Source organism: Peromyscus californicus, unplaced genomic scaffold (genome assembly GCF_007827085.1).
Source record: "Peromyscus californicus insignis strain IS unplaced genomic scaffold, ASM782708v3 Scaffold_22__1_contigs__length_63687245, whole genome shotgun sequence".
NCBI lineage: Eukaryota > Metazoa > Chordata > Mammalia > Rodentia > Cricetidae > Peromyscus > Peromyscus californicus.
In genome coordinates, this window is record NW_026294525.1 from 20,643,689 (window position 1) to 20,658,596 (window position 14,908).

Consider the following 14,908-nt stretch of genomic DNA (forward strand, 5'->3'; position numbering starts at 1 on the left):
TGTAGTTGTTCATAATAGTGTGAGTGGTTATTAGCTGTGTGGACAATTATTTGAGAATATTTATCTGAATTTAAGGTGTTTTTCAATATTTCAGTGCTTATGATTCCAAATCAATTGTTCTACTTGTAGGAATATCTTACAGGTAACTAGTACTTGTGAAAAATAATACATAAAGATTTTCATGAAGAGATTGTACGTGATGGCCAAAAGTTCCAGTGGCTTGTAAGTGATTAAACAAAATATGATTTTAAAAGCATGTACAGCCATTGGGGGGCAGGGCGGGAAGAGAATTCTGTCTAAATTACAGTATAACATGAAAAGTGCCATGCAAGGTAGAAGTAATATCTATATCCTACTAGATGTATGTACATGTGGTGATCTGAGAAATGTCTCCAATAGGTCCCCCTATTTAAACTGTTGGTCCCAGTTGGGAGTCTTCTTTGGAATGGTTGTAGGACCTTTAGGAGATGGAGCCTGATGGAGGAAGAGTTCCCCTGGGTGAGGGATTTCAGAGTTGAGATCCTTGCCCCATGGCTATTTGCTTTCAGCTTCATGTTTCTCGTTGAAGATGAGATCCATTAGTTTTGGGCTCTGGCTGCCATGCCCCCTCCACATTGTGGACTTCCTCTCTGAAACCATAAGACAAAATAAAGTTCTCTTCATTAAGTTGTTTTTGGTCTGGTGTCTATCACAGCCACAAAAATTTGCTAACATAGTATCCAAACACACACATTTATGCACTGTGTATATATATATATATATATATATATCTGTACATATCTATATTTCATAACACATCTCTACATGAATATGTAAGAAAGTTAAGACAAATTATCTTCTGAAAGGGAATCTGCTTACTGAACAGAATGGTCCAAAAAAGACTTTTGCACTATGTATCTTTGTTGTATTTTGAATTTTGATGCCAAGTATCTATTGACTTGGTAATAAGTTTCACTTTTTTAATAAAATATGCATAGCACTATGGCCTTCTTACTTTGATTGAAGGCTATCCTTGTCACTTGAGGAAAAATGAAAAAGGAAAACTAAAGATAATTTGTAAGCTAGTTTAATGATTCCCCTCAAATTTGAGACTACAAATTTGGAGAGATGTCATCCAGGGTGATTAGATGGCCTTTCTGTCTTCCATCAACTTTAAGAAATCTTGCAATTAACAACAAAGAAGGTAGGCTTTTGTCCTGCATTCAAACTAAGATCAGCATTTTGAAGGGTAGAAACAGCAGAATGATTGAGTGATAATTTGAGGCTAGAGATGTGACAGTATCTCAGAAGCTACATTTGGGGTCTGGCTTTAGCAGCCAAAGAAAACATGTCAAAGGCACAGATGGATGAGAGAGGTCCATCAGCACCTCAGGGGTTCTAAACAACCCCTTCAGTGGGGTCTGGCCGAGTCCACACTGAACAGTAAAAGGTATCTGATGAAGCAGTTCCCAGGCGAGCTATGGCCTTGGTTGAGAACGGCTAACTGAAGAACAGATAAATGTCTTTTGAGGCAATGAGACAAAGGGATGTGTTGATATGTTAGTAGATACTCGGTTGACACAGGTGGAAACATCCGGAACTATTAGCAAAAGATATAGAGCAGAGACTGGTGTAAACTAAGACCCCAAATTTTCTTTGATGGAGAGAGACTGATCCTAGGGATAGCCTGTGGTCAGTGGAAGCTATACAATAAAATGGCACGAACTCCATTGTCTCTCTAAGATCTGACTGCAATAACCTCTAACCTCACTGCTGTTTGGCCTTATGTCCTACTGTTCCTTTTTCCTTCTTCTTTTCTTCTTTCTTTCCTTCCTTCTCTCCTTCTCTCCCTCCTTCTTTCCTTCTCTCCCTCCCTCCTTTCTTCCTTCCTTTCTTCTTTCCTTCCTTTTACTTTTGAGATTATAATATAATTTAATCATTTCTTCCTTTCCCTTCCTCCCTGAAACCTCTCCATATACTCCTCCTTGTTCTCTTCAAATCCATTCTTTCAGTCTGTATAATGTTACTTGTGTGTACATTTTCAGGGCTGATCCTTTGGTATTGCATAGCCAACTGGTGTACTCTTTCCTGGAGAAGACTATTTCTCCCACTCTGAACAGTCCTTAGTTGCCTGTAGTTCACTGTGTCTGGATGAGGCCTGGTGACTTTCCCCTGCAGCATGTCTGTTGTTGGGTCCTTGTTCAGCTCATGTTTAGGCAGTTATGTCATAGGTGAGACTTGATGGGTGTAACTCTGAGATTACCAGGAGACACAGCCTCACAACAAACTCCCTGATCCTGTGGCTCTTTACAATTTCTCCTACTCCTCTTTCAATATGATCCCTGAGCCTTAGCTGTGAAAATTGAGCTCCGCAACTCTGCATTTTGTTTGGTTGTGTTTTCCCATACCGGTCTCTTTCTGGAGCAAAGAAAAGTTTCCTTGATGAGGGGTGAGGAATCCACTTTTCTGTGGGTATAAGAACACATATTTAGAAAGTAGTTCAGGATGGTGCTGGTTTAGTAAAGTGGTGGTTGTAGGTTTTTTCCAGGATCCACGACTTCACTAGCACTAGGTAGCTGGCTAGGTTTCCAGTACCAGGCATGACTTTTTCTCTTGATGGACAGGTTTTAAGCCCAATCATGGACCTGTTGGTGGTTGCCAACGAATGTGTGGCCCTACTGCACCCTTGGGGTTATCCTGCCACGCTGGTCATTGTGGTTCACAAGCATCACAGCTGGATAGGAGGGTTGCTTTCTTCTCTCCTTTAGAAGCTTTGCATGGTGCCTTCTGCTTCCATGAAAGCCAGTCCTCAGGGAGGAGGTCATCTTGCAAGTTGTTTTTCCCTTCCTCTTTTAAACTGCTGTGTCCTCAGTGCCTGGAAGAATGGCTTCAAATGTTATACAATTAATAAATAGTTATGGGATGAGTGGAATTAGCTTTTACACGGGGAATTAAAAAAAAAGTAGAAATCTCAAGTCAGACCTCTTTCCTATGATGTGTGAATTGGAGCATAAAGCACTCTGAGTGATGCACATGTCTCTTTCGCATGTTTCTGGAAATATGGAGCACTTGGCAAGTGCTAGCACTGCACCAGTGAAGCAGATGGAAGGCCAGTGAGAGCCAGCCTCTGCTCTCAAGGATCTCATCTTCTTGAAGACAGTACAAGACCTAAGAGAACTTCAAGTGGAAACAAAATGGAGACAAACTGCTTCACGAATCTAGAAAATCATCTTCTTAGCTTCTAAGGGAAAGTCCAAGAGTAAGCCTGTAGGCTGAGCATGACCCCCTGGGCTCCCGGAGTGGCTTGGGAACAGTGGGCTGAATGAGTGCAGTGGCGAGCTTGCTTCAGGACCAACTGAGGATGTGCGCTGGAAGTACATGGCCTGGGTCAGATCATCAAGCTCTTGATCTCATGAGGGAAGTCCTAGAATCCTGCTTTACGGATGAGGAAACAAAGACTCAGAGAAGTCACCAAGCTAAGTGCAAAGCTGGATCTTGAAACCGGGTGGTGTGAGCCCTCAGCCCCTCATCTGAGTAGTTGAACTCTACTGGTTTCTTACTTCTGTAAGAAGAGGTCATGTGAGGAGTCTAGAACAGAGTTTGAGGGGAGGGAGATATTAAACATGAGTTTCAAAGTTTCTGTAGAGGGAAGCTGTAAGGGCTTGGAGTACTCTGTTCTCAGTGCAGAACTTTTCTCTCAAGGCATTGGAGAAAAACAACACAATCTGTCTCGAGTTTCAAAATAAGAACCAAGCACTGTGAAGATGAGAGGGAGTGAATGATGACCGCTTGCATTTGGATGGAAAGAATGAAAAGGAGCCTTGGACTGATGTGAGGAAATTCAAGCAGAAGTAGCTCAGGTCATGACAGACAAAGATCTGAATCATCTTTTCAGTGAGGTCCAGTAAGTGGTAGATAAACACTGAGAGTTATTGCAACCAATCACATTTTTATATTCACTAATGTCAAATAATCTTTATTGTCAGCAACAAAGATGAGAAATATAAATTTAAATAGTTTCCTGGGCACATGTGAAAATTAAATGTTCTCCCTTCGAGCAAGAGATTTCAGCATCTATTGGTGAACTGCGTTTATCAATCTCATTAAAATGACTGCAGTAAAAGATGGCATATATTTCCCCAAAACTGCTTAATGGGTTTTAAAGGTTTTATGGAGAACTTTACCTGAATCTAGTAAAATTTCTATTAAAATTTCCTCTGTTATTTGTCCCCTGGGACCTATATTTTTATAAAGTTATTTTTAATTGCCTCTTGGCCTATTGGAATATTTACTCACTGGCATCAGCTTATTTTTTCCCTGCACTCTTCTAATCTCCACTATACACAACAGTAGCACCAGGAGCATCCCCCAGGTGCCATGATGGACACGGTCCTAGAAGGCAAGAGAAGGCTCTTCATTGCCTTCATTCCCTACTAAGAACTGGAAGACATCACGAGACTCTCGGGGACTGTTTCTCTATCCATATCTCTATAAATGAAGAGCATATATTAAGCACTTGCTAACTTTCTTTCATTATGTATCCTATAATATACATAGAGTTCTGCCATTTGAACCCTTGGAAAGCTACTGAGCTGAATTAGCCACATCCATGTCCTAAGGAATTTTATGTTTAAATATTATAAGTGCAACCATTCTTATTTTAAAAATTAATGCCATAACTCAAGAAACAATATTGTCTTAAAATAACCTTCAGCTTAAAACAATTTAATCACATTTGGGATTGTCAATATCTGTTCTATCTATCATCCATCTGTCTGTCTGTCTGTCTATTGATCAAGAGAGAGAAAGATGGTCTTACTGTGTTTCCGAAGCTGGCCTGGAACTCACTGTGTAACTGATGCTGGCCTCAAATTTGCTGTGTACAACTGTTCCTGGCTCTAGATAGCAATCCCTTAAACTTTCCAGAAAACAAACAAACAAACAAACAAACAAACAAACCCAAAATGACAGACTCCTTCATCCACTGATGGACTTGGAACAGTTAGTAGCTGCTCTTCTGGTTTGCTCTAGGATGTAAAAGAAAATGCTCCTTGAGCTTTCTGCATGTCTTTGTAGTCAAGACTGAAGTGGGGAGTATGTCTATATAGTTTTTAAAAAATGACAGACTCAGAAAAGCAAGGGAACAAAAACTAGACCATACCAAGAGTGCCATTTTATCTTCAGTATGATGTGGTGATATTGTGTTCCCCAATATATTGTGCACCAATAAACTTATCTGGGGTCAGAAAACAGAACAGCCACTAGATATAGAGGCCAGAAAATGGTGGCACACATGCCTTTAATCCTAGCATTCCAGAGGCAGAGATCTGTCTGGATCTCTGTGAGTTCAAAGCCACACTGGAAACAGTCAGGTATAGTGACAACACATGCCTTTAATCTCAGGAAGTGATGGCAGGAAGCAGAAAGGTATATAAGGTGTGAGGACCAGGAACTAGAGCCTTGTTAAGCTTTTAGGCTTCTAGCAGCAGTTCAACTGAGATCCATTCAGATGAGAACACAGAGGCTTCCAGTTTGAGGAAGTAAGATCAGCTGAGGAATTGGCGAGGTGAGGTTAGATGAGACTTGTTCTGCTTCTCTGATCTTCCAGTGTTCACACCAATAACTGGCACCAATTTTTTTTTTATTAATAAGACTTTTTAAGGTTCATGCTATAGTATGATCATACTATAATAAGTTAGTAAAAAGAGATCAGAACCTAAGAAAACAATGGAGAACTACCAGAGGGAGAGAGAGGAGAGAGAGAGAGAGAGAGAGAGAGAGAGAGAGAGAGAGAGAGAGAGAGAGAGAGAGAGAGAAGACAAAAATAAGAATTATTTGTCACCAGGTGTAATATGGAGCAAGCTGGGGAGTGGGCAACCAGATGTGTTTGGGACTCCTTGGCCTCTGTTAACCACTGTCAGCAGACACAGGAAAGAGACGGGTCTCTGCAGAGCACACAGGGTATTCTTGATGAAACCCTGCAGGAGAGCAGCCTTAGGGCAATGTTGACAGGCTGCCTTACATACTTGTTGGTTTTTTTGTCTTTATTGGAAAGGCGCTGTTTCCAGCAAAAGCATGTCTGGAGTCCTGCTGCCGAACACAGAGGCAACTATGGAAAAAAGTGCAACCTGCTTCTTACTAACAGGGAAGTGCTCACTGTCCCCGACTGTGCCCCAAGGACCAGACTGTCAGCAAAAGTGAGACAGACATCTCTGCAGCTAGGCTTCAGGATCGTGCAGAGCATCCCAATCCTTCCCCAGGACAGTGCAACCACCCGCGCTACTGTGTATTCGTTAGCCTACACACAAACAGCCAAGATTTCCTTCCAGGCCCCTTCTAAATATGAATGACACCAGAGAAGGCGGGAGCCAGTTCTTCTGATTCACTGCGGCTGAGACCTGCCTCTTTCCAGATGCTGGTCCATGGCCTGGCGGATATTAGGTGCCCAATAAATATTTGTTTAAATGGCTCTGAGAAGATTTAATGGCTAATTAATTTATGGGGCCTATGACTAACCCAATGACTGGTACATGGCAAGTGTCAATACATTTTTTATGAGGGAGCAAACTGGCGGCAAAGTCACGCTCAAGCACCAGAGCCAAGCAATGTCAGACCGCAGGTGAAGGTACTCTGGTCTCTCCCATCTCAGCTTCTGCAGGGCTTCGCAGAGTCCACGGCTCACTCGGGAGAGCCTTTCCATGCTGTGTTCCCTGAGAGTAGCATTTCTCAATGACCAGCAGCATCACCTACTAGAAATATAAATCTCAGCCCCACTTCAGTCTATTTGTGGGGGACCAGCCCCCACCTTTTCCAGGGTTCCTATGAGAAAGAGAGAGGAATAAGGAATTTGTAGATAGAAAGATAGGCCTAGCCAACGAGAGGAAAGATAGAAACACAGGATAGCTTCAGGAGGACCTGGATCAAAATCCACCAACCCAGAACTTTATTCAAAAGGGTTATTTATAACAATGCCCAGGGGCAAGACAAAAGACCTCCCCCTTGCTAGGTACAGCCAAGTGTAGACCCTTCTAAACACCTAGTACCCATGCCGGTGGTCCAATCATCCCCTTATGCAGCCCTGCTGGGTTGAACAAGCTCAGATCTCACTAGGAAACCTCTGTGGGCTCGCACATCTATTGAATTAGAAACTTTGAGTGGGACCAACAATCTGTGCTGTGACAAGCCTTCCTTCTGTGTATCTAGGGAATCTGCATTCTTTCACAGGGTAGACTCCCTTTCTCAGGAGTTTTGCTTTCTTTCTGTCATCCAGCAGTTGGTGAGTTTCAGCAGAAGATTTTAGTTGATTAGGTTATTTTATTATCCCAGTGATATTCTAATGTTTAACAGGGGATTAAAGAAAAGCGACATTAATGATCAACACCCAGATCCAGTCGCAAAAATAAATAAATAATAAATAAGTTGCTTCTAGAACTGTGTTCCTCTTCAGACCCATTTCTGTGGCCTGATACAAAGAGGGGGTCAGATGAGATATGGGTTGTTTATTGGCTATTCAGTGTTTAGTATCTAGATCTTAAAGAAAGATGAAGCCCTGGGTCAAAATTCACCCCTCAGATATGTGGTGTTGTTCTTGATCATTAGAACATTGTAAGTAGGAACATATTATATAGAAACTTGAATTGTGAATGTTTCTTCAAACATCTAAGCCTCCTGTTCTATGGGCATGTACTCTGCTGTGATAAGAGTCAGATGAATCCTGCTCTCTTTCTAAATTACCACTGTCACTGTCATTCTTCAGGGCTTTCTCTCATCTCACTGACCTATTGGAGTGTATAAGAGCAAGCTCCTGCCTGTTGTAGGCATTTGTGTTAGTGATACACACTTTGCATGGATTCAACTCTATCACTTCAGGAACTAATGGTGTCCAGTAATGACCCAGACAAAGAAATAGGGCACCAGTATTGATGAACCAGCCTGCCTCCATCTTGGGCTTGAAAGCTATCTTATAATAAAGACAAACTAGACTCATTCCTGTTTATCACTAAACCTCTGTTTCTCAAAGATTGGCCTGTAACCTTAACTACAAATGGTTCAGTACTGACTGTTCCAGAAAAAGCAACCATGTCTTTGTTTCAAAAGTTGTTCATAATCATTTTGCAACCTTACCTTTGTTTCAAAAGGTTACATAACCACCCATGACTATCTTGTTATGTCCTTGCAACTATGTGTTTGTTTCAGGAGGTCATTATGACCAATTTGTTATGCTTATGTTCCACTCTTGTAATGCCACCTATTTTGCCCACCAAATGTCCCATTTGGAAACTCCCTACCCTTGACCTATAAAAACCTTGTCTTCCTTATGTCCAACGCTCACCTTTTGAACCCCACTTTTAGAGAGAGAGCCCTAGCCCATGTACAAGAATAAAAAAGCTTGCTTTAATTAATTGCCTGCTTTAGTTAATTAAGCCATGATGATTTGGGTTGGTGGTCTTTCTCCTCTCATCTTTGGGATTAACATACCCTACATTGTCCATTTCTCCCTTAAGTGACTGAAAACTGTGAACGTTCTAAGGTGGACACAGTGTTAAACACCTATAATCCCCAGAACTTGAAAGGATGGTGCAGGAAGATGAGATTTTAGGTCAGTGTGAGCTTCATAGTAATTTTTTGTCTCCAAAGCAAAACAAAAACAAGACACCAAAAAACAAAAACCCATAGGGAAAAAAAAGTAATGAAGATGACTTCACTATGGATGTGGGTTCATATGGAGATGGAGATTTGTAATTCTTGGAAATTTTGATGAGTTTTCCTGTCTGTTCAGCCAGGTCTGAAGGATTGATTCCACTCCATGGAAAGTCCTTGACATACTGACTTCCTTTCTAGAAGATTCTGTTTAATACTCTAACGCACTTTGTCAAGTTGCAATATCTTTTTCCAAAAACTTAAATAAGTATTTTATTGGAAACATTTTTCAAGTTTAAAATTGAATCACAATGTTCACTTCATTTCCTATTCATTTGATTATGAGAGTGGCCATTTTTAACCAAGCATATAATAAGACAAAACGAATTACAGCTGGTCCATTTAATAGTATTTCCCCCATGCACATATCAGAAATATTATGCTGCTCATACTATTATTGTAGTATATATAATACATGGATAGCTAACCTTCTAAATCCATGTTGCCTATCCCTATCACAAATAACTTACCTCATTAAATATTTCTGCAAGTCTCTAAGCAAACGAATCAAACAAATCAGTCTAGCATCTGCCTTTTTCCCACTGATTTTCTCAGGCACCTGTGAATTGCTCTATGTTTATTTCATTAGGGATCAGAAGGGATTTAAATTTGTAAATCCCAATAGGTACTCTAAAATCAAGGTTGAGGAGTTGGTCTTGTTCATTATAGAATGGGAAGGTTGAAGAATATCATATCTCTTTCAAGTGCTGACTGACTTATCTATCTATCTATCTATCTATCTATCTATCTATCTATCTATCTATCTATCTATTTATTTATTTGTGGAGGCCCACAGAGGCTCCCTAGTAAGGCCTTACTCATGGTCAGAGAATCTGAGCTTGCTTTACCCAGCAGGGCTGCATAATAGGATGATTTGACTAAAGGCGTGGTTACCAGGTGTTTTGAAGGGTCTACATTTGGTTGTATACTGTGCTTTAATCTTGACAAGGGGGGGGGGGGGTCTTTTGCCTTTCTCCTTGGTAGTGTATAAAAAGCCCATTAGAGTAAATCTTGAGGCTACTGGGTATTGACCCAGGGCCCTCCAGAAGCTATCCTGTGTCTCTGTCTTTCTCTCCATCTACACCTATATTTCTATCTAATACTTCCTCACTCCTCTCTCCTTCCCCCAAGAACCCTTTAAAAGGTGGGAGCAGGTTTCCCACATTTATTTATTTATTTATTTATTTATTTATTTAGTGTGTTTATATGTGCATGACCCACCCCTTATTTGTGTGTGTGTGTGTGTGTGTGTGTGTGTGTGTGTGTGTGTGTGTGTGTTGGGGCCACAGCATGTATATGGAGGATGAGGGATGTGGAATCATTCTTCCTCCTCCTTTGAGTGGGTCCTAGACATTAAACCTAGGTTGCCAGGCTTTCGAGCACCCTTATGCATTGAGACAATTCACCAGCCCTCAACTCTGACTTTTATAGTTCCATGCTAAGGTTGCTATCATTTCTCACTGTTCTGTCCCTTTAAATGAGGAGAGTGTGGCTGTGCAGGAAGGGAAGAGCAATCAAAAACTGTCCACACCCCTCCTCACCGTCCACCTCAGCTGGAGCTCACTATTTCACTGACTCATCAACACCTCTTCTGGAGAACTCTCACCGTGAAGGCAACAGCTACAGACCACTTTATTTACTCATTCTAGAAACTTCTAGAGAGCTTGACTATACTCACATCATACTGTCCAGCTTTTCAACAGAGAATACCAAATGACTCAGTGCTTTGAGACTCTTGGAAAGCTCACCATGTGATTCTGACATGGTGTTTTGAAGGGTTTGAGTATTTAATTCAATGGTAGAGTGCTTGCCTAGCGAATGTAAATTCCTAAATTCGATCCTCAACTCTAAAAAGAAAATGGAGGTCTATTTTTAACTCCTAGACCAGACCCCCAAAGCTCATAAACACACTATCTTTGCCCCTTCCTTCTTTTTTATTTTATTTTATTTTATTTTACAATATAATTTAATTCTACATATCAACCACGGATTCCCTTGTTCTCCCCCCTCCCGCCCCCCTCTCATTCCCCCAGCCCACCCCCCATTCCCATTTCCTCCAGGGCAAAGACTCCCCCGAGGATTGAGATCAACCTGGTAGACTCAGTCCAGGCAGGTTCAGTCCCCTCCTCCCAGGCTGAGCCAAGGGTCCCTGCATAAGCCCCAGGTTTCAAACAGCCAACTCATGCAACGATCACAGGACCCGGTCCCACTGTCTGGATGTCTCCCAAACAGATCAAGCCAATCAACTGTCTCACCTATTCAGAGGGCCTGATCCAGTTGGGGGCTCCTCAGCCATTGGTTCATAGTTCATGTGTTTCCATTAATTTGGCTATTTGTCCCTGTGCTTTATCCAACCTTGGTCTCAACAATTCTCGCTCATATAAAACCTCCTCTTTCTCGCCAATTGGACTCCCGGAGCTCCACCAGGGGCCTGGCCGTGGATCTCTGCATCCAGTTCCCTCAGTCATTGGATGGGGTTTCTAGCATGACAATTAGGGTGTTTGGCCATCCTATCATCAGAATAGGTCAATTCGGGCTGTCTCTCGACCATTGCCAGCAGTCTACTGTGGGGGCATCTTTGTGGATTTCTGTGGGCCTCTCTAGCACTGGAAACAACCTAGATGCCCTTCAACCGAATGGATAAATAAAATGTGGTACATATACACAATAGAATACTACTCAGCAGAGAAAAACAATGACATCATGAGGTTTGCAGGCAAATCAGTGGATCTAGAAAAAATCATCCTGAGTGAGGTAACCCAGACTCAGAAAGACAATCATGGTATGTACTCACTCATAGGAGGATACTAGATGTGGAACAAGGATGACTGGACTGCTACTCACACCACCAGGGAGGCTACCTGGAAAACAGGACTGCTGTGGGATGTTCTGTATGGCAAATGTGTTGCTGATTAGTCAATAAATAAAACACTGATTGGCCATTGGCTAGGCAGGAAGTGTAGGTGGGACAAGGAGGAGAATAAAGCTGGGAAGTAGAAGGCTGAGTCAGAGAGACACTGCCAGCCGCCACGATGACAAACAGCATGTGAAGATGCTGGTAAGCCACGAGCCATGTGGCAAGGTATAGATTAATGGAAATGGATTAATTTAAGCTGTAAGAACAGTTAGCAAGAAGCCTGCCATGGCCATACAGTTTGTAACCAATATAAGTCTCTGTGTTTACTTGGTTGGGTTTGAGCGGCTGTGGGACTGGCAGGTGAGAGAGATTTGTCCTGACTGTGGGCCAGGCAGGAAAACTTAAGCTACACAGGACCCCAAGAAAGACACGGGGATCACCCAATGACGGATAAATGGATGAGATTTACATGAACAATCTGGACATGAGTGGGGGTAATGAAGGGCGAGGGTCAAGGGAAAGAGAGCTTGGGGGAGCGGAAGATCCCAGCTGGATCAAGAACAGAGAGGGAGAACAAGGAATAGGAGACTATGGTAAATGAAGACCACATGAGAATAGGAAGATGCCCCTTCCTTCTTGACATTGTAAGCAATATGCTGCTCACTTTTGTCTTATCAGGATTTCAGTGCTAGCGAGGAAGCCAGTCAGCCTTCAATATTCTAAAACTCCCAACCCGCCAGTAACTTAGTTGATATGTTTATCAACAAGCTGTTTTCCAGCCTCTTCCTCACAAAAGGTTCTTACCTTATTTCAATTTGTTGGCTGTGCCCTGCTGAGACTGGAAATTGTCTATTGCTGGATTCCAACACATAAACTCCCTACACCCACTTACCTCTGTGGACAGTGATGGCTTCATCTCCATCTCAGACAGTGCTTTTATTTTCCTTAGCTATAACTTCTGCAGGAAAAAAGTTGCTTACTCATACAGTAACCTTAACTGTGGCACCATCATTTATATACATTGGCCACACATTACTGTGTTTTCATTTCCAAGACGTAAGTCGCAAAAAAAGAGACCCTTACAAAGAATACTATATTGTGATGTACTAAACCAGACCCCTAAGTTGAACCCAAAGCCAGTCCCCTCCAGACCAATCCAATCCACAGCAATTCTTAAAAAAAAAAAAAAAAAAAAAAAAAACCTTCAAATGATGTAAATACCTTGAAAACCCTAACTTGTGAATTCAACGTGGTGTTTATGCAAGTAGTGGAAACATTACAGAGAGACTGGGTCTAGTCCCAAGTCACATGGGAAACAGGACACATGGTGTTCTTTTCATGGAGTTCAGTCTACTAGTGTCCAGGAAACAGAGTTTCAAGCCAATAGTTTACACTGCAACTGTGTGAAGTTCTGGGAAGGGAACACACGTACTTAAGAGAGAATTTAGCCAAGCTTGGGAACTTAGGAGGCTTACTCTTGAGAGCAAGCATTAAACTGAGTCCTGAAATTGTTAGGAGATCTTGAATACTAAGGTATCAATTGAAGGTATGAAATCTCTAAAAAAATAAATAAAAGAGGTAGATGTTGTCTTTTTTCGGTTTGGTTTGGTTTTGTATGTAATATGGTAAAAAATCACAGATGTCCTAAAAGGGGGAAGGAAATTCAGTGTGATATGAGTTGACAGGCCAGCCTCTGTGCAAGAGTTCTGTAGCTGAAGGTACCCTCTTGTGCTGATGGTTGTCTTCCGTTTTGTCTTGGCTTACCTACTGAAATGGATACTGACTGGGACGTGCGGTCATTCCTAAACTTCAGGTCCAAGTTTGCCTTTACATCTTAAGTATTGTGAAATCAGGTTTGGGAGCTAAAACACTACTTAGCAATGCTTCCTCTTTTCATTCACCCTTGAATTATTTGCTTTAGTTTTATTGAAATATTTTTTTCTCTCATATACTATTCTTTTCTCTTATAATGGAGAGAAAGTATCAGCATATGACAGGGCTCTAGAACTTCCTGGAGAGGTTAGACAGATCATATTATATCTGTTTAAAAAGCACAAATGAGGACTCTATGAATAAAAATTAGTATGTGTGTTTTTCTTGTGTCACATACGATAAATCAGCTGCCTGACCAGTGACAGTGATGGGAACAGTAAATCATCTCCTCATCTCTATGTAATAATAAAGGAGTTAATAAGATAATAAAGGAAGTACTTGAGAATGAAAAGGAGAAAACTACTTTGTGTTTCTAGGGGATACAGTAAGGGATGGGTGATGAAGGAGAGGGTTTCATCACGTGATGCCAGCTTACCTTGGAAACCATACAATGCTTCAAATAAAGCCTGACTTGGGGACAGAGGGGCTCCCAAATTTGCTGAAAGCCAAAGGACTTCAATAATTTATTTTGTCAGGTAGTCTTCTTATAATATCCATCAATATCCAGCAAGCGAAAGGGAAGCAGGGAGAGGGCTTGACGAGGGCAGGGGAGAGGAAGCTGGGAGGAGAGACCCATACTTCCTTTATTGTAGAGGTACACAGACCCAAGGTTCTGTTTAATAGAGTAAATTGACTAAAATTCATGTTTCAGTACAGATTATTTTTATTTAATGAAAGTAAGAAACCACAGACCACCCTAAAGGAACTGGAAGCCTTTGAGTGAATGGCTTCACCAAAAAACCACAGAAGTCAGAGATGACTTGATTTCTTGAGGACTGTTTAGAAGGCATGACAAGGAGTTTGTGCTACACTAGCTTATTTTCTATAACATCTGTATGTTAGAATTTTTGTGTTGTTAAAGTGTTTCTCAGCTCATGATTTTCCTTTCCCTGACATCTTGGCACTGTTCACCTTCTCTAGAAACTCTCCATCAGACAGGCAAGCAAATGATCCTAATCCCAGATTTAGATGACTTAAGACTTTCCTGTAAAAGGATTTCTTAATGACCGCAGAGTTTGATGAAACCTAGAACCCCAACATCTCAAGATGAACTGGGCTTATTATCCTCCATGGAGTAATTTCCTTTCCTGTGCCCTAAGAATCCCCACCCCCCCCCCCCCGCCACTACACTCCCCAACCAATCTCCCACCACAACCCCAGTGCACATGCCTTACAGTGGAAGGATCCCCTGGAGTCATGTGTCCCCCTGCTGAAGCACCCGCTCTGCTTTTCTGGAATTCTGTTTTAGCTGTAAGACACTCTCCAACTCAGACACATCACTTCCACTTTGACATCTTCTATTTTTAAAGTTTGAATTCGTGTTGCACAGGAACTCTAATGAAGCAATTAATCTGAAGTAAATGCTAAATAGGACTCAAAGAAATTAAAAGAGACAATTTGAAAATGCCAAGATAATTCCTTAATCTGGCACTTACTCCA

The 14,908-nt window shown here is 41.6% G+C and overlaps 1 non-coding gene across 1 annotated transcript; it reads left to right on the forward strand.

The window, feature by feature from the left end:
• Positions 1-4,954: 4,954 nt before the first annotated feature.
• LOC128118815 (small nucleolar RNA SNORA31) lies at positions 4,955-5,081 on the forward strand. The gene has a single exon (XR_008221340.1). It is a non-coding gene; the product is annotated as a small nucleolar RNA SNORA31 (small nucleolar RNA).
• Positions 5,082-14,908: the final 9,827 nt, after the last annotated feature.